The sequence below is a fragment of the Crocodylus porosus genome, unplaced genomic scaffold, assembly GCF_001723895.1.
Source record: "Crocodylus porosus isolate Cpor-Errol unplaced genomic scaffold, CroPor_comp1, whole genome shotgun sequence".
In the NCBI taxonomy this organism is placed as follows: domain Eukaryota; kingdom Metazoa; phylum Chordata; order Crocodylia; family Crocodylidae; genus Crocodylus; species Crocodylus porosus.
In genome coordinates this window covers 11,006,927-11,026,859 of record NW_017728926.1, presented here as the reverse complement: position 1 = coordinate 11,026,859, position 19,933 = coordinate 11,006,927, and the positions used below count along the sequence as shown (strand labels likewise).

General features: G+C 50.3%; 1 protein-coding gene across 5 annotated transcripts in view; it reads right to left on the bottom strand.

Annotated features, from left to right (window-relative positions):
- Positions 1 to 18,112, bottom strand: part of ARHGEF10L (Rho guanine nucleotide exchange factor 10 like) — a 116,026-nt gene extending 97,914 nt beyond the window's left edge. The window contains exon 1 of one of the 5 annotated variants that reach the window (XM_019541473.1): positions 17,807 to 18,112. The gene's annotated coding sequence lies outside the window, so the exon portion shown is untranslated. Of the gene's footprint in view, positions 1 to 11,295; positions 11,674 to 17,806 lie in introns of those variants that run through there. The other 4 variants (XM_019541475.1, XM_019541476.1, XM_019541477.1 and 1 more) reach the window with 4 other exon arrangements.
- Positions 18,113 to 19,933: the final 1,821 nt, after the last annotated feature.

Genomic DNA, 19,933 nt, shown 5'->3' with positions numbered 1-19,933 from the left:
GGGTGCTTTTTACCCCCTTGTCCAAATCACTGAGATGTTGAACAGTGCGGGCCCGAGGACCGAGCCCTGGGGGACCCCACTGCCCACGTCCTTCCAGGCTGAGAAGGACCCATCCACTACCACCCTCTGGGTGCGGCCCTCCAGCCGGTTGGCGACCCATTTGACTGTGTGGGTGTCTACACCACAGCCCCCAGTTCCTTGATGAGAACGGGGTGAGAGACTGTCAAAAGCTTTCCGGAAGTCCGGGAAGACTAAATCCAGGCTAAGAGCTCTCAGACCTACGGGAAACTGAGAATTAAATGCAGATCTTGCCTCAGCAAAAGCAAGGCTCCTGTCACCTGAGACAGATTCACAGAAGCTTACAGACAAAAGTAGAGTCCACCATGGTGACAGTATATGGACCATGACACTAACTGGAGCATTTCCAATTCCAGTGGCTAGGATGCAAGGACAGAGGTATGCATTAGCAAGCTCAATACCACCCAGATGCAGCTACCATATTCCCTACATTGATGAAGCTGCAGGTTTTCCAAATGGGACTGAAGACATCACCCTAAAAATGACATGGAAACACAGTGGGGCACTGAGACCTTCAGGAACTCCCATGCCAGTTGTGCCAGAGACCCCCCAAAATGACCTCCACATCCAGTGCATCACCTTCTGCCGAGCAACCACAGAGCAGCAGCACCAGACCTGTGCTCCATTGCACTGGCGAAGTCTCCCCCAAGGACCGGGGGCTGGATCCCTGTATGGGAGATCGTTTGCAGCCCCGTATGGGTGGCAGGGGAAGGAGGAATGTAAAGAGTCCTGGAAGGAAAAACATTTAGACTTGAGAGCATCTCAGCCAAAAAAAAAAATATTCCCCTGCTGGGTGTTTTTAATCCCCTGGTTTTTTATTCTTCCAGCAAAAACAAGCAAAGCATTTTCACTTGTGTCCGAAAAAAATCTGAGCAAAAGAAGGTATGCACAAAAAAAACTAGAAGCCAGGGCAGGATCAGCCTACTTGATTTCATTGGGATAGCAGAGGTGCGGAAGGCTAGTTCCCGTTGACAGCCAGCATAAGCTCCTAACAGACCGATTTGTCCTCCAGCCAGTTATTTTGCCATCTGGCTTCTGCAAGCAAGCCTGTTATGGAAGAGAATTAGCATGCTCTCCTCTCTCAGCAAAGATGGGTGAAGATCTCTTAATTGCTCCAGAAAACAGGTTGCTCTATAGCAAGTTTATTCATGTAAAATCCAGCCCGCACGCATGGTAGCAGCTGTGCATAGGAGACTGGCCACGGTGGAGGTGTCTGAAGCATGTGCCATTTGCCACATAGATCTTCCATGGGGTTTGGGTGCTGGATCTGTCCCACGTGGCTGACGTAATGGAGAGCACAGGATGGCAAACAAGAGTCTTGCAGGAGAGGCTACACGCAGCCCTTGCAGAAGGACTGCAAAATGCAGCAAATGTTTGTATGGGAGGGAAAGAAACAGGACAAGATAAACCTCAGCCCCGACTCTCTCCACAACTTGCACTGTGAAGTCGTTTTACGCCAACACTAAGCAGCTGCAGCCTACCACTGCTCTGACCTGATAGCGCTTTATGCTCGCTATGGCCCAGGCGCACCACATCTGGACACAGCCCAGCCCCTGGAGGTAATCCGGTTGAACATCCCACTCTTCAAGTCAAACAAAACAAGTCTCTGGCTCTTGTGGTTGTCAAGAAAAGCCGAAGTCCAGCCACCCAGAGACAGCTTCTCAAAGTCCCAGACCGACTGCTCCAGAGGCCTGCCACTGCCCCGGGTCTATGGGGATTTAGGACTCAGATGACACAGTGAGGGTAATCCAGATGTGCATCGAAGGAGAGAAAATGGGGGCAATGACAGGTTCGTGGCCTCGATGCGTCCGTGGCAGCAGTGAGCATAAATCACAAAAGGTTAGCTTTTAAAGGGGATGTTGGTCATAGCCCCATTGGTCTCAAGACACAGGCAGACGAGGTCCTTTGGATGAATGTGATCTCTTTTATTAGACCAACTAAACAGATGGAAAAAAATATTCTTTGCAAGCATTTGGTGTCTGTACCTGAAAGCTTTCAAAGAACAATTTTCTCAACTATTTAGCTGGTCTAATGAAAGCGATCACATTCACCCAAAGAGTTTTTAAAGGCATTTAAGTGCCAACAATTTGTCCCCGGATCCGTCCTGTGCCTTAGTTTCCCTGTCCATAAACCATTATCATCTCTCCCTACCCATAAGGGCATTATCATCTATCCCTTCTGTCTGTGCGTGTAGCACCTAGAGCAATGAGACCCAGAGCTGAGCTGGGGGCTGGAGGTACGACACCCATGACATTGCCACAGCTGTAATAGGGGAAAACCTCTGCACCTCACGGCAACAAATTCTCCCCAGCAATTGAAGGGGAAGAAATAGAGGAGCAGGGAAGTGGGACCAGCTCCTGTGTCTAGGCAGCCTGGGTGAACTAATACTCCTTCAGACTCTCCTATGAGTAAGCTGGGAAGTATCTGTCTTTGTTAGTGCATTTTTAGCCTTTGTGCTTAAGCGACAGCTTCCAGCTGTTAAAGCTGCCCATGCAGCTGGGTATTTGGGTGTCCAATAGCAATGGAGACTTTTGGGTCTCCGCTTCAGACTGCCACGAAGGCTGGGCCTCAACCAGAAATGCATTCACCACCAGCCCAAGAACCAGGGGTTAATTTAAAATCTTATTTATTGCTATGTGACTCCACTTAAATCTGCCTTCCAGCTGGATTGCCCAATGGCACTTCCTGCTAATCCTGCTTTGCCAGGATCTACCCAAAGCTTTTGTTTAGCAAGACACACTGGAGCATTGCAAGGTGACTTTCACAGGGAGCAGGCAGCATGGCTGTGTGCAATGCACCTTTATGCCATGAGGGTGGAAAAAGGTCCAAGAAAGCATTTTTAAAGGTTTCCTTTCTTGTTATTTAAAAAGATCAATCCTATTAGCACCAGCCCAAAATGGAAGGCTCTGGCATGCAATGCATGTGTATCCCCTTCTCCATCCAGGGGATGCACCAGAAGTGGAAAGCTTGCTCACATTAGAGGCAGACAGGGCTCTTTGGGTGAATCCAACTATTTGAGTTGGTCTAATAAAAGATTCACCCAAAGAACCGTGTCTGCCTATGTCCTTGGACCAACACAGCTACAACCTAGAGCCCTGCTCACATTAGAAATATTCTTGGAGGAAGGCAGATGCTGCTGTTGGAAAGCAACAGACTCCAGACTCTACACTCTGGCTGCAATGGTCATAGGGGTGGAAAGACCTTAAGAGGGTTATTATGGACCGCACGCTGATAAGTCAGCATAGCAGAGGACCACCAGCCAGAAGATGGATGGATGAGATGCAGCAGAGAGCCACAGCCCTCCTGAAGTGTGTGCTTCCAGAGATGGACTGAGAAGACTTGGGAAGCCCTGCTACGATGGGCAGGAATAAATGCAATTTTGCTCTGGAAGCATCAATTGTTGAAAACCTCTGCGCAAATTTCCCGCATCTGGACAAGACCCTAATGAAGTGGCAAAACACCAGGAATGGAAGTTGAGCAATTGAGGAAGTTTTAAGCAGCATGACTGAAAAAAAAAAAAAAAATCCATGATTGTTGTTTCTACCAATACCTATTTAACTTCAATGACTGATTAACACTGGGGATTCAAAAGACATCTTTGTTAATGCTCAAAAACCCCATCCATTCAATAGAGGAGGAAAGAACTCCGATACCTCGCCCTACAGCAAAACCAGAGACGGCCAGATTCAATATTACTGACATTTTTTTAAAAAAAAGAAGAAAATCCCCGTCTGTTCATTATAAAAGACACCAACAAACAACATGGCCCATTTTTAAATATCCTTTGCAATCCAGCTTTACAGTTTTAAGTGGCGTGGGCTGTACAGCGAAGCTCCTCTAACGGGCTGAGGATTTCTCCCAGCTCTAGACAGAAGGATGAGCTGAGAAATTCCAGTCTGGATTTGGAAATTTTTCCTGGATTTTTCCTTCCGGTCCATCATCGAGTTAGCAGCCAGCTGGAGGAGAGACCGAGGGCTGGAATCTGCATCAGCTCACAAAAAACAGGCAACGTTTGCTTGGGGCACCATTCGCTGGGGAAACAGCATGGGTGATCTTGCAATTAAGGTGCTGGCCGGGGAATCTGGAGGGCTGAGTTCAGCTCCAGATTCACCACGTGAGCCTGAGCTAGTCACTGATGGGCCAGATCCTCAAAGGAGCTCATCGTATGCCCTGCAGGCACTCGGTGTCTGAACCACGCTGGCACTAACACCGTTGCCTTTCAAGACTGACAGACGCCAAAACCACTGGGTTGGACACTGAAGAAAAGGCTGGAGTAGGATTGAAGCCATGATGATCCAGGGCAGCAGCGGCCCAACCTTTTGACTGGTGTCCCACAAATTAAGCCCCACGCCCTCCCCAAGTGCCACTCCGACACCCCCTCCTGATCTGCTGCTCTGCTTTCTCCTCCCTACCCAATCTGCCGCTCCATTGCCTTCTCCCCCTGCCAACCTTTCACTTCCCAGACAAGTTGCCCATGCAGTATTGCCAGCTCTCATGATTTCTGGTGTCGTTCTTAAAGTCTTTACTTTGGGAATGTGAAAAACTTAGCTCTTTCATGTACGCGCATGCACATGTGTGTATAAATATATATAAAAGAAAAAAACTAAGTTTTTCACATCCCCGAAGTGTGGCCTTTAAGAACAATGCCAAAGATCACGAGAGTTGGTAACAGTGTCCATGACACCTGTGGCAGGCGTGCTACAGATTTCCAACCCTGGTTGGCAGGACAGGCAGGAAGTAAGAGGTGTTTGGCAATCTTTTTTTAATGGACCAACTTCATAGGTGAGAGCTGTTAGACCAGCTTTTGGACGTCAAGGTCTGGGAAAGAAGCAGACGCAACCTAAGCCACGCACCGGGTAGAACAACCATTTCTGTTGCACCCCCGCCGGTGTAAAGGAAAAAACTCAGTAAAAAGGGAAGTGGACCTTTTTTAGCAAAGCGAAGTAAACCTGTGGAAAAACAAGGTACCAGAAAAAACTTATAGAGCAACACGAACCAAGAGAGATGACCTTAATTATGTGACAGCAAGCCCATTCAAAGGGGGATAAAGCCATCACTACCCGTGGACCACAGGGAGGTTAGCAAAGAAAGCAGGTAAGATGAGCCATAAAACCACTGTGCTGAGTCCTTTCCTTTTGGTGGCCTATAGAGGCGTGCATTTGCTCCACGACCCATCTCTGGAGGCGCTGCATAGATCTTCCTTGAGAACAAGTGCACGAGGTCAGAGATGGAGAGTGGGTGCTCCGAGCTCTCCCACTGGGCGGGGAAACCTGGACAGATGATGATGTCTGAAAAAAGGAAGCTGGTGGATGTTGAGGTTGTTTGAAAACCAAATGGCCTTGCCTCTTCAGGCTGCGATTCCCCATGCAATAAAAGAGGAGAATAGCATCTCCTGTATCCCAGGGGCTCTGAAGGCAAAGACATAAATGGGCACATCTACATGTTCATTAATGCGCTTTAGGTAATGCACATTAAATTTAGTACCTTCATCATGAGCTACTAAAAAAAGGTGCATTTGCCTATTTTAAGTTGCATCAGCTAAAGAGCACTTTTTTGCGATGCTTTAACGCGCATTAAAACGCACATGTAGACATGCCCAGTGTGTGTCAGGTGCTCAGGTACCTCAGTGGCCGGAGGCACATGAGTAGTAGCTACATTTCTATTCCTTAATACCACATCACCGATTAATTGTTGAAGGACTTGGCAGAAAAACACCTCCATTGATGCTTACTGCCAAGGTACACAGGAAGCAAACACTAGTTGTGCACATCCTCGATACCATGAGCTCTCCTTCGACCACGCCATCAAGACAATACTGCAGCCCACTGGATTTTGCTCCATTGGAGGTGCAAAGGGCAAGATCTTTGGCCGATATAAATCAGCACCTCTTTGCTTCGGCCCAAGGAGCAACGCTAATCTACATCAGATGAGGATCTGCAATCGAGTGCACTCTGAATAACCCCCATGATAAGTTTGGCCCTGTGCTCTCCCAAAGAGCAAACAAGACAAAAATAAAAAGGCATTTTGGATTAAACTGTCCCTGCGGCATGCTCATTTAAGCTGGTAGGCATCAGGAGCTCAAGTCTACCCCTTTAGCCTGGTGTTTCAAAGAGATTATCAACAATTAAAAAAAAAAAAGTCACCGTGTCCTTTAAGGCATGTGAACAGAACAATGACTGAAGCTGTATTCAGATGGCCTAGAGGGCTTTCCAGCCAGCTTCCTGCTTTAATTTTAGCTGCAGCCTGCACAAAAGGAAAATAAGGCAAGGCAACACTTGGTGCATCTGCAAGATGGTGTCCCTCTTAGAGGCCACAGCTCATAAAAGAAGGGTTTCCACCTTCAAGCTTGAATCCCTTCTATAAAAAGCAAGCGCCCCACGCAGACTCAGCAGCAACAGGTACAATTGCTCCTGGAATGACACCTCCTGCACATACCTGCGTCACACTGATCCTCGGTTATAAATAGGCCGGTTGCTCAGCACGCCGGTACCTGCTCGGAGGAGGCAGGTTGCAAAATGCAGCGAGAGCATCCTCTGTGGCTCGATAAGGAGCCTGAGCCACCCCGATCGGTGCGAGAGACCGGGAGCAATATGTGGAGGGGGTTTCATGGTTTGTTCTTAGCTGGGTGCCTTTGCCTACAATGAGGCGAACGCTTTCAGAACAGCCGGGCGCGCCGTTTGCACAGACAACGGGGTCGGTCGACGCTCAGTGCTCTCGAAAAGCGCCGCACCAAGCGCTACGGGAAATCTGGAGGTGCCGGGTCGAAAGACCGAACTCAGCATCCCTACAATGGAAGTGGTGTGATACGAATCCTGCGGTGCCCAGCCGGAGGCACCGCACGGACACGGGCAGGCGCAAAGCCGGGGTTAGAGGATCTCACTGTGACGGAGGACTTCACCACTCGCTCACAAGCAACTTTCTCCTGCTGTAGGGCAGGGGCATTACCTCCCCGCTGCACATCCCACCTGCTGGAGGATGGGGAGCGATATAGGAAGACTTGCTTTAACCAGGGCGGGTATTAAATATATCCCGCACCTTCTCCCTGCATCACCAGATGGTGCACGTACATGAAGGGAACCTGCCTCGGGGTCTCCAGCGACTCATGGTGCCGAGTGGAAACACGGGCTCCAAGCACTGTTGAAGTCAACGGGAGCTTTGTTACAGATTGCAATGGGAGGTGGACTCGCGCGGCTCCCTCCTTTAGGGCATAGTGTTTAGAGAAATGGGTTTGATATTCAGCCCTGTCTGTCTGGAGTGCAGGCACCTCCCTGTAACTGTGGTTGAGCTCGGGAAGGGGATGTGGCCAGACTTCGACAGCTACATGGGAACAGGGGCTGAAGATGCACCTTCCCCATGGCCAGGCACTGAATAACCATCTTGGGGTGACCGAGAGAAGGCGACCCCCTTTCCCTGCCAGACAAGCCCAGAAAAAAAAAATAACCCCCTTACTGTGCACAGCCCAGAGCTTACAGATTGCAAAGTGAGATGGACAAGGCCGAAACCCTGCCACTGCAAGGAGCAGCCTGGAAGACCCTGCTAGTATCCGACTTCTGGCAGGAGGCAAGCATCTGGGAGTATTTGCTTGAGAAAAGCTGCCGTGCTTTGCCGACTTCCTGCCGTATTGGCTCCAAAGCCAAAGACCGGGCCAGCAAAAAGACTGCGCTGATTGACAAACATAAGAATACCGTCCCTCCCCAAGGTCTGGCCTACAGCTGGGAGAAATTACACAGAGTCATTTCCTGATTACCAAGGGAAGCAACGGATAACAAGCCTAGGCTGGAGATACAGCAACAGGACCCAATTGACACATCTGTGGATGAAGCCAGCAGATAAACATGCAATTACCATTACAGACGCAAAGTGGGAAAATACCTGGTTGCTGCAGATGAAGCATCTCACACAGATCTGAGTCAGCGATGGGCCAGCGGAAGAGCGGGCACCTGCTCTGCCCATGTCCTGCCGAGGTGACGATGTTTTCCGGAGAGAAAACCCCGAGAGATGAAGGAACACAAAGGGGGACGCTTGGGCAGCAGCCAGCTACCACCCGTCCTGGGAAGAGCTGCTCTGCCAGGCAGACTCAAAATACCTGTATCCGTGCAAGAGGCCTGAGCAAAAGGCTAAACCAGGAGAGGTTTAGGGATATAAAACCGACTCTCTGCCCAGAGCTGAGCACCTGCAAGAGCAAACAGACAGAGGCTGCTTTGCTCACACTCATCTCTTAGAAAGGGAAGTCTGAGCTGCAAACCTGGACCCAAACCTAGGTTTCAGCTCAGACTCAAGTCCAAGAGACCTGCAAGGCCCTATTAGCCAGCCTGGACCAAGGAAACAGCTTGGGTAATACAGGGTTTTTGTCCAGATCTGAAATGTTCCTGCCACTATTGGCTGTTTCAACACTGAGCCTTTCCCAGAGAGGCACCCGGGGCTATTTATTTCCCCATAATCTGATGAGCTGTTTTTGGACTATTGATTTTGGAAGGGAAAAGCCGACCGGTTTCCCCCCTTCCCCAATGCAGGATCATTTCAGCACTTGATCTCGTCCAGTTTTAAGCATCTCAAATGTCCCTAAAAGATTCTGACGTTGCAACGCTCAAGCTTACCGCCATCAGGACCCATTTAAAGACTCAAAACAGATGGCTTCTCACCTATAGCTGGCGAAAAGTGGGAAAAACAACACCATTCAGGTTGGCGGGATTGGGCCCAATGGTGATTTCTCCCCATGCTCATTGACCTCCTCGTTGCACCTTAATGTCACCTTTGCAACACATCTCCCGTCTCCCTGCTAGCAATCTGTGCCTTCCAGATCTCCAGGGACATTTATGTTAACTCGCCCCACAGCCCTTGTTTAAATAGCCCAGCTCTATATACAAAATGTGTTTGCTTCCCCCTCCCCCCACCTCAATTTTCTTTTCTTTCCCCAGGAATTTGCTTTTCTCTAAAACTCCCTCTATTTCATCAGCATTAAGGTTCCCAGAAACAGGCAGAAAATAAACTTCATTTTTGCACAGAGCAAGCTGAAGGTGGAAGTCTGTTCCTCTTTGTCTCTGTGCAAAAATGAAGTTTATTTTCTACCTAGGGGGACTTTTTCCCACACCCATCTGTAATTTTCCCTGAGCCTGCGGAAGGGTATGTGTACCCAAAAGCTTGCAGAAAACAGATTTTTTTTTTAAATGTCTTAGTTGGTCTAATGAAAGGTATCCTCTCTGGACCAAGACTTCTAGAGTTTTGCTTTTCTTTCCATCTCAGATCAACACGGCTACCAAATACACCCCTGAACCAGATCCTAGATCATGTTCTCACCTGCCTGAATAGCCCTGCGCACTGCTGGGGCAGGAAGCAGGCATCACTTAGCAGCATAAATGGGTCATAGGACCAGTAAGAATTGTACCCCTGGTCTCAAGTGTTTGAGCAGACCGTGACCCGCCAGGACGTCTCTGTACATACAACCCAACCCCTTGCTGGTCTCGACGGCAGGCAATGGACATTGCAAGTTCTCCCTTGACTGGTTTTCTACTCCTTTTCCACTTTCACAGCGTATGCTCCTTTTCCCCGGAAAGACAAGCATGCAGTTAATTTTCCAGGCTGACTTACCGCGCTATTCCCAGACTGTATTTTCAAACCTCGGAAGCTAGCGAACGCAGCATGGCTAAGAGAAATGATGAACACACATGGCATCCCAGTGCTAATTAGTTATACTGCACCACCCATGTCAGCTATCCCAGTAATGACTAAATATTTATAGCAGGCAACAAGGAGACAGGTTTGGCTTGATTGCACGGCTATTAATATATGACACTCCCCGAATCACAGTCCAGTAGAGATAAGAAAAACAACGCGTTTCAGCCAGAACTGGGATTTTACGCAGCATTTGAGTAAGCCAGCATCTCGCAACATTATGAAGCAATAAGGATTTCTTAGGGTGGAGAAATCTTTTTCATTGGACTAACTACGTGGTTGGGATAGTTAGACAAAGTTTTGAATGGAAGACATGCTTTGGTGGATCTCACTCAGTTACCCAAGGTTAACTGGGAAACTTCTTAAATCAAGGCACTGAGATGTCACATAATGACGTACTTTAACTCACCACCCTGCTCCAAAGCACTTAAGCATGCGACTAATCCCATCTTATGGACGTCAAGTGCCCAAATGTATGTGCTTAAAGGGCAGCCTTAAATCTTGTGCTGGGCTGGGACCTGGCTGCATTACTAATCAGGTCTGGGATGTCTGGCTAATTTGTGCCCCGATAGCTAAATGCCCAGCGTCCTGTTTCAGCATGCAAAACCTGGAACGGTCTGCTGCCCTGCCTGCCTGCCTCCACGTGATACCATTGTCCTCATGAAACTATCCGTGCTAGGGAGCTGACACTTTCGCCTGGATTTGTACAGCTCCTAACGCAGTGGGGGCCTCGGTTCCTGTCTGGAGCTCTCAGGCGACACCGCAGAACAAGCAGCAGCAAGAAAAGTTCACCCACCAAATTTCTCTCTCCCTCCAAAGTTCACATCAGCAAACCCAAGCCCAGAAGGTTACAACTGAAGCTGGGGGGGAAAAATCATTCCCCCTCTCCAAAAATGCACAGATTCAGAAACATTAAAATGTTTTGGCAAATGTTTATCCAGGTTCATTTATTTTGCAAAAACCTAAAAATCCCAGGGGGGGTGTGGGGGACAACTTCAAAGTGCTTCAATGTCTTCTACAAAATATTCCACTTTCTCCATTTGAAAGGGCTCCAGTGTTTCCATCTGTGTTATTTAAATTCAGTTGGCTCAAAACAAAAAACTAAATTAAATAAATGAAACATTCTGGGCCAAAACTAAAAGAACTTTTTTTTGTGTGCACACAGTTTGGCCTCATCAGCAAAACTGAAAAGGTCACGATTTGCCCTGTTCCTGCGACATTAAGTATAGCTAAAATGCCAGTTCTCTCCACCAGTCAAGAAATCTGTTCAACTTTTATTGGAAAGTCCTATTGATCCCTAGCTTTAAGATCCAAAGATGTGCAGGTAGGTTATACACACTCGCTTTTTACCTGTATCTGCATTTCTCATGTCAAACAGCCCTAAAAACCCAGAGGCTGCAAAACACCCCATGAAATGAAAAAAAATCTCCCTCAGGTATGCAAGCTTGATCTGTACCAAGGAGGATCACAAATCTTACAGGAAAAGCCCGATAACATTTTCAGCCTGGTTTGGGGAACAGGGCAGAAGCCCAGTCTGAATCTCACCGTTTAGGTCTAGGACTTGTGCCACCTACTAGATGCCCAAGTGCAAGTTTCTTCTGCCCTGGTCAAGGCCCCAGGATGACAGAAAGATGCCCGCTTTTGTAATAACATGCCGTCATCTGAGCCGTCAGACGAAGCCACGCAAAGCAGATAGATAGCAGAATCCAGCCCACCGGAGTTTATATGCAGAGCCAGGCAATGCTCAGCAGACTCCAGGGGGGCAGAAAAGGACTGGAGATGACCCACGGTGGCATCTTGAAACTCAGCCTCTCCCCCTGAATTAGGACTGCTAGAAAGTCTCCAAAGCATCCCTCAGTTCCCGCTGCGGTCCACGCTCCAGCCCCACGGCTAACCTGCCAGTTGGAGCACCTCCTGCTGACCCGGGACAGGATTCAAGGGAGGAAGGATAGGATCCGTACCAAAAGGAGGAGAGATCTCACCCCAAATGCAGCATGAAGTCAGCTTGCTTTATAAGGGCTTCTCCAGAAGCCGGAGCGGTTCATATCCCTCCCCCTTGCCCTGTTTTTCTGGCATCCATTAGTCATGTTGAAAATGCACAGCCGCTGGAGCCTGGAAAATAGCCGCAACGTGAAGAGGAGGCCGGACGGGCTGCTGGACAGCCCAGCCAAATCCAAGCATTGCCACACATTCCTAGCACAGCCCCTCGCAACCTTGCTGAAAACAAAGGGATGGAGGACACCAGAAAGCCTTGGGTTTCAGTTGCCTTCCCAAGTCAAAAATCCCTGTCCTTTGTGCTTTCTTATGTGGATCTGGGGGCACCCCTGCTTTGCACCCAGGCCTTTAAGCGCAGCACCCTGATGCCAACACAAACAAATGCCACGTTGGCCAAAGCAGCTGCAAACAGCCATCTGCACATTATGAGCGGATAACGCACCTGCTGTCTGACCCGGTCTCAGATCACATTCAAAGCAAAGAGGCTTGGAGTGATCGGGGCCCTTCTCCAGTGGGTTTGCAATGTGTGCTTCTCTCAGGTGCCCAAGCTCAAGCAGAAAGCAGGGCAGAGTGGCACCTTGGAGACTAACTGTTTTGAAGAGGCGTCAGATCAGAGATAAGGCTCAGGGTCCTCGCAGTATGCACCGATGTCCTGTAAACAGCAAGGCAAAGAAATTCCAGACTCTCTAAGCCACAGGTCTCCTTCCACGCTGGAGAGGGGAGAGGACAGTTAAACCCCCAGTCACTTGCAAAAAGACAGAGTGAAGACTCCTGGTCACTTAAGAAAGGCTCTAAACAGGAGCACAGAAGATATGGAGACCACTCCCACCACACCTGACACATGTACACAACACGGGTGGGCTGGGACTCTCAAGAAAGCACGGTGCGAGTCTAACCCTGTGTCCAGCAAAAAGGCAACTACTGATTCCCATAGGAACAGAATCAGGCCAGTGCTGAAAACTGTCAAAAGTCCCGCCTGAAAACCTAGGGATTTAACAAAAGGAAGCATCCAACATGAGTGAATTTTGCTCTTATCACAAGGTAAGGTAATAACAGCACCAATCAGAGCCAGACAGGGTATGGCACAGGTCAGCAAAAGTCTGCCAATGCCAGCCCAATCCTGGGTTTCCCTGTGCTGTGCCAAACTATAAAGGGGGTGGGGGGGAGGGATATCTGGAAACATACCCACCTCCTTTTTGCCATCCTTTGTCAATGTCCTAGATACCACACGTTGATAGGGGGACCCTGAGCTCAGCCACAGCTTCTGCATGCTGCTGCGATGCTACTTACAATGAGACTTGCCCCCTTCACCTACTTTTAAGCACCAGGAGCTGAAGTCCTGCTCCAGATGAATGTGCCTTGCTGCAGGAAAACCCACCAGTGCACCAGTGCAGTCAGCGGGGCCTGACTCTTGCCAGTCTCGCATTTACGTGTGTGCAGCTAAGTGGCAGGCCCTACATTTGCAGAGTCAAATCAAAGAGGTAGGCATCTGCCTTGGAGGCTGATGGCACAAGGGAGCAGGGCCATGTCATGGCTGGAGTATTTAGAAGGGAGCTCTACAGCCCCTAGACCCTGCATCATCCTACCACAAAAAGCCTTTTGACTCAGCATCTCCCCAGAACCAGGATGGCATGTGCAGAGACAGCCTGTGCTGGTCATGCATCTCCACTTCCCCCCAAGTACCCATACCATGGTAGGCCAGACCCAAAGGGTACGTCTACATGTGCATTAACACACTTTAGTTAATGCACATTAAGTCTAGTGCCTCCATTATAAGGTACTAGGAAAATGTACATTAGCCTGTCTTAATGCACATTAACAGGGGGGGAGGGGTTTAGCAATGCTTTAATGCACATTAAAATAAGCTAATGCACATTAAAGCGCATGTGTAGATGTGCCCTTTGAGCCTGGAAACCAACAGAAAGACTCCCATAGACTGCAACGAGCTTCAGAGCCCTGCCTAAGTCCTGCTGTCACCTGACATCCCCAGGTCCCCAGAAGAATTCATGTAGCCAACGAGCTGAGCTCCATCTCCCCGCCTGGCTGCTTGTGCATGATTGATTACCCTATTGTCAGGGGTTTCCCCAGCACAGATGGCTGCTCGCGGGAGCCTCCTCTCCTTCCCCTGGCTGTTCCTGTTGCACTCCAAGTGTAAAAGCAGCTCCTTTGCAGCACTGCCTCTTTGCAAGATAGGCAGACTAATATTTACCGGCATATCTCCCAGCTGCTACCTGGCAAGTGGACTGTTTACAAGGCAGGATCCTCACCACGATGTCTGGGCTGGACTCCTTGTTCCTGGACTGCAGTCAGGCTCTGACATGCGCTGTGTTTTTTGTTTGTTCTTTTTTTTTTAGAGGGATTTCTCCTCATTTTTAACTCTTGGACAGCCTGATATTCAGACATGCTTTGTCCTCTCCAAGCAGTTTTCTCTCCATCCTGCACACACTGTGCTGGGCTGTCATTGTAGGGTTAGGGGCTTACTTGGACTCCACTATGGTGGCTTGTCACTTGTTCTGGAGGCCAAAGTACATCCACGTGAGATAAGCCTTTAGGTATTCCTCCAAAACAATTTCTCAGCCTTATAGCAACTTCCCAGCTACCTTCCCTTCCGGTACCTGGGAGAGAAGATCTGCTGTGTATTGCATAACAGCCACCAGATTTGAGGGCCCTTTGGACCAGTGTGCACTCATATGTACCCATGGGTGCATGGTTACTCACAAATGCAAGACAGACAACGAATTGAGCAAAAACAGGGCCCGAGCTCTGCACGGAGAATACGGACCCTGCTTTAAACCCACTGAAGTCTGCGAGATGGGGGTCTTTCCCACCAACTTCAAAAGGGCTTTGGATTGAGCTCTGTAGGGTGACAAACCAACACCACATGCTGGGGCTCTGCATCAAGTCTATACATCGATTCCCACATAAGCCTTAAAACAGGACTGTGTGTGCATGCAGCCCATGCACTGGGATATTTCACCCTTGGGATATAGATGCAAGCGGCATTCATAGCAGGGAGCAGTCCAGAGCGGAGTAGATGAGCTTTGACAGAGTCCCTTGAATGCCGCGCACCCATTCAGTCTCTACTTCCTGCTCACACACAACTGTCACGGGTGCTAATTTGCGTAAAATTTTGCAAAATGCAAATGAGAAAGGTCAAACACAGAGGGAGATCTCAGGTGCATTGCAATCACAAGCCACCAGTTTCTTAAACTGTGTTGGGAGCAGATTCTAGCAGCAGAGTTTAAAGTTTTTCAGCTCGGCTTCCTGCTTTAAATCAGGCCTATGCACCATATGCCAGGTGGGTGGTTATGGTGTGGCATATGCAGGTCTTGGGGCAGGATGTAATTAGCACTTAACAGGATACATCTTCTGTGCTGTTTCTGAGACATAGCTGCATATTGTGGGGTGTATGGCTGCAGCCATACCCAAGCCAAACCACAAATACCATTGGTGCAACAAGGCAATGCCTGATCTATGATCCAGGGTACAACAGTCACATAATTCAGTATGCATTCATCCGTCTGACACACAAATGCAGCCTTCTAGAATCAAGTGCACATCTTGGGTATAACAGAAGGCAAGAGCAGAGAGGAAGGGCTATTTAAGGGGCTTGTAAATCCTGGTTCACTTCCTCTCTCTGACACATACTTCCCATGTGACCCTGGGCACATCCCTTTGCCTATACGGGCCTCAATTCCTGCTTTGTAATATGGGGGCAATAGCCCTGCCCAGCCTCATAGGGCTGTTGTGAGGGTAAATGCATCAAAAACTGAGACACCAATATGCTGCGGTACCATTTAAACACCCCGACAGAGATTCACCTGACATGCAGCAACCCCATTCGATGGCTCACCTTCCACACATCACTACCAGGGGAGCACAGCCTGATTTTAGCCCAGGATCGGGATACTGATTTCACTCTGACTGTTACCCCTGCATAACAAAACCACATCCTAAGGCTCGTCTGCATGTGATGTTACTCCAGAATAGCTGTGGGTATGTGCACTCTGATTCACGAGGAGCATCCACACGTGTTGTCTGGAACAGCTGTCCCACTTGCAGTTCACAGCCCGCCTTCTGCCCAGACAGGCCCTTGCACCTGCTTTATCTGCCGCCGACACAGCCTTCCCTTCCTTGCTATCCCTCAGTTCCTACAATGCACCTTTACCTTAAACCAGTATCCACGGGCATGGGGTGGCATCGGTGCACCTCGGTCCCAACCAGCCAGATAGCGACAGGGACCCTCACAGCCCCTCCTGCACATCCCTGCTCTCCAGGCACCTTCCACAACAGGCGAACAATAGCGCGAGGTCTCTTGTTTCTGCTTACTTCCCAAGCAAGGTCCGGATTCGAATCTGCAGAGATTGAGCCCTGCGTGTCTGGGAAAGCGCAAGGGTAGAAACCCACTGAGGTCCCAGCGCCATTGAACATAGACTGCATCCAAAAGCCAGTACCAGCCTGTAGCTAGCCAACAACCCTTGCTGGGCAAGTGGAAGGTTTGGGGATGTCCCATGTTGCACATCCCCAAAAACTATCACCAACCCGGGCTTGCCTGAACACAGCTGACATGTCACGAGAGCCACGCGACTTGAAACCAGCCAGGTGAAAGCAATGCAAACCCCCAGGGCAGAGGCCATAACTCAAATTTAAAGGCACCTTTAGACCAATTTAGCCTTGCAAATAAAAGTTTGCCTGGCAGAACAGTGTCAGCAAAGGGGGTAGCAAGCTTTCACCCTGACCGACAGCCAAGCCAGCAGAAGCCTCCAGCGCAGACACACTCCTACAGGCAAAACTGGGAATTTATTTACTTCCATAGTTTCTTCTGCTTGGGAGAGAGGGATAAAGCTATCGAGGTAAGGGTCTAGCTTTGCTGGGATAAGTTGCACATCCTCTAGGAGCAGCTAATAGGTCTAGCTACCCTGGTAAGAAGTGCCTAAAGTTGGCATGGACTTCAGAAAGTAATTTGCCGTGTGATTTCATTCCGCCCTTGTACCAATTTAATAGATTTCATAAAAGAAAAGTCACACCCCTTATTAATAACCTAGTTAAACCACTGCCAAAGCCATGCCTAAACCAGTCCTTGAGAGACGCCACAGGCAGACTGAACCCCACACCCGAGCCCTAAAGGAGCCCTCCAGAGGCTTGTAGCCCGACAGCGGAGCAATAAGGGGATGTTTCCAAAAGGTACAACTAACCTGCTCCCTCCAGAGAGCACCTTGGCTGCTTCCCGGGCACTGAACAGTCATGAAAACTATCACAGAGCATGCTAAAAAAATGAATAACTCTTTCCCCCCCCTTCCTTCCAGGAGTTCAGCAACACCAGGATCTTATTTATCTACCCTGGATCAATCTGCAATGCCCCTCGCCTGGAGCTGTGCCCACAATAGCAGGAAGAAGAGAAGGAAACCTCCCCCACCCCACAAAGAGATGCAGCCATCCATGCAGACATCCCATTTCCTTCCTCCCTCCCCGCACCGTGTGCCCTGCATTATTTACATTCGGGGGGTTATATATAAAACATGGTCCAGGTAGAAGGTGAGGGCCTTACATTTTTGCTGGCATGGGGAAAGGTTGTGGGTGCCTCTTGCTCTACACCCGCGTTTGCAGAGCTGTGCCCGGCATTTGAGAAGGGGAAGGGTTGGGGAATACGGCACCCCAAATCCAAGAGGATTTGCAAACCAGGGGAACACGGTGCCCCAAATGCAAGGGGATTTGCAAACGAGGGGGAATACCGTGCCCCAAATCCAAGAGGATTCACACGCCAGGGAAAATAGGTGCCCCAAATCCAAGAGGATTCACACGCCAGGGAAGATACGGTGCCCCAAATCCAAGAGGATTCACACACCAGGGAAAATAGGTGCCCCAAAGCCAAGAGGATTCCCAAGCCAGGGATGGGATGGGAGGTCTGGGCCACGGCTTTGCGGCTGGAGCTGTCTAGGATCGGCATTTTCTCGGGAAGGCCACAGGCTGTGGCAACACACGCCATCGACATATCCTGACACATCTATTCTAGCCTGGGAGCCCTGGAAGGAAAGCGGCGGAAATCCGAGTGCTCACTTACCCCCCTTCCCCGCCAGCCTTTGTTGTAATGTTACAGAGGAGCAGGCAGCGCAGGCGGGGGCTCCCGGCAGCAGGCCATGGCCAGGCGCACCATCCAGCGCAGGCAGACGCAGGCATACACAGGGCTGCTCTAAGTCTTCCCTCCTCCTCCTCCTCCTCCTCCCCCGGCCATGCCCCACGGGCTGCAGGATCTCATCAGCCAGGAGCGGGCAGGATGCCCAGGCGCCGGGTGCCTGCAGCCCCGCGCGCCCAGCCCTGCCTGCGCGGCCTGAGCCTCCCTCCCTGATCAGGAGGCTCAGCCGGACCCCGCAGCTGGTCCCAGTGCCATCAGCCTCCCAGGCAGCCAATCAGGCCCTGCCGCTATGAATACTGATGAATATTCAGGGGAGGGCCCGCTGTCAGCCCAGGTCCAGGGATGGGAACGGTGGCGCCGGCTGTCCACCCCTGCCCCCAGGACCCTTCGTCCTGCTCCTTGCTCGATGCCGGCGCATGGTCCCAGATGGAAAACAAAGGCAGGATTGGGCCCTCTGCTTTTTAACCCGTTATGTGCCCCATACCACCCTCCCCTTCAAAAGCAACAACCCCCGCAGGGGCGTCAGGAGCGAGCAAAGGGCCCGTCTGCATTGCCCCCAGGCCCAGCTGCCTTGGGTAGTGCTGCTACGCCCCTGGGGATGCACCCAGAGGGAAGTCTGGGAGTTTTAAATGCCACTCGGTTTCCAAGGATGTAATTTTTCTTTTCAGTTTCTCAGTTGGTCTAATAAAAGGTATCATCTCTGAACTAAGACGTCGAGTTTTGCATTACTTGGTTTCCAAGGCTGAGAACCAGCAAACTCCTGCGGTCGGGTACCCAGGGAACATAGCCCGTCCTGGGTAGCCTGGAGACAGATGTCTGTTAAACACATACCCCCCTTTCACCATTAATCGTCCCCCACCAGATATAGGAAGTCGTTCTCGAGATAAATCTGCCAACTTACAACAATGAACCTCACCCGCCCCAGCCAGTGCCCCTCCATCCTGGCCACCGGCCCCTGCTGCTACCCCAGGCCAGCATCTCTGGTCACACACACCTAGGCACCTCCCTGCTGTCCTTCTGGGGCTTTCTCCCTCCTGTCTTCTTGCACCGATCCTGCCAACAAGCTCCGTCACGCTGGGTTGGGAAATACCGTAGAGGAGGGAGAAGACCGCCAGCCTCCCCCCAAAACTCTGGATGCGGTAGTGTGACCTGGCCGGCTTACAACAAAAGCCCGTGCTAAAAATCCACCGCTAGCCCTTGAGAAAAGGCCTCCCAGTAATGGTTTCTAGGCAAACAGGATCTGTCTAAGGGCCATCTGCTGATTAATATGAGCTGTTTGCATGCCTTTGGGAGGGCAGGTCGGTGGCGCCCGATGAAATCCCACACCCCTAGGGGAATTCGGGTCACCCTGGAACAAAGCCGTGTCTGAAGCCCCTGCTAAGCTGGGTCCAGGTTTGCTCTCTCTAGTTTGCAAGGTCCCAAACCACTGCACTGGGGACACAGAAGGGAAGGACCCTGACCCAATCTCTGGCTGGATCTAGCCGCTCTGTGAGCCAAATCCAGCACGCAGGCTGCGGACCCCCATCCAAGAACACTTTTCCGGCTGGCGTAAGGACTCTGTGGCAAATCAGGGCCATGCCACGGGTGCAGGTTATGTGCTCTTCTTCCCGTGCAGTCCCAAGCACAGCCTGTTAGAGCAACCTCAGACCATGCTACCGGCCCTCCCCTCTTGAAACCATCTACCCTGGGGCACTGCGGGCGCTGGTGCGGTTGCAGCTTATAGGCACTGGTGCAGCATGCTGAGCATTGCCTTCCCCCCGCCCTGTTTAAAGCCAGGATAAATAGCCCTGGTGCAAGTTGTGTCTGCAGTAGTCTCCACTTGCTGCTGAAATCCCAATGTGCATGTTCCTGGGTACCTCCAATTCAAAGATCCTCCAACGCAATGCACAAGAGCCTCCCTGCTGGCGTCACTCCTCTCATCTTAGCCCTCTGCTTCTACTCCTTATTTTGGGAGGCACTGCAGAGGTGGCTAAAAGTCGCTTCACCCCTGTGCCCTGCAGCCAACGGGTCTGAGAACCAGGCTCTTCATATATATGAGGTTTTGGCATCATAGAA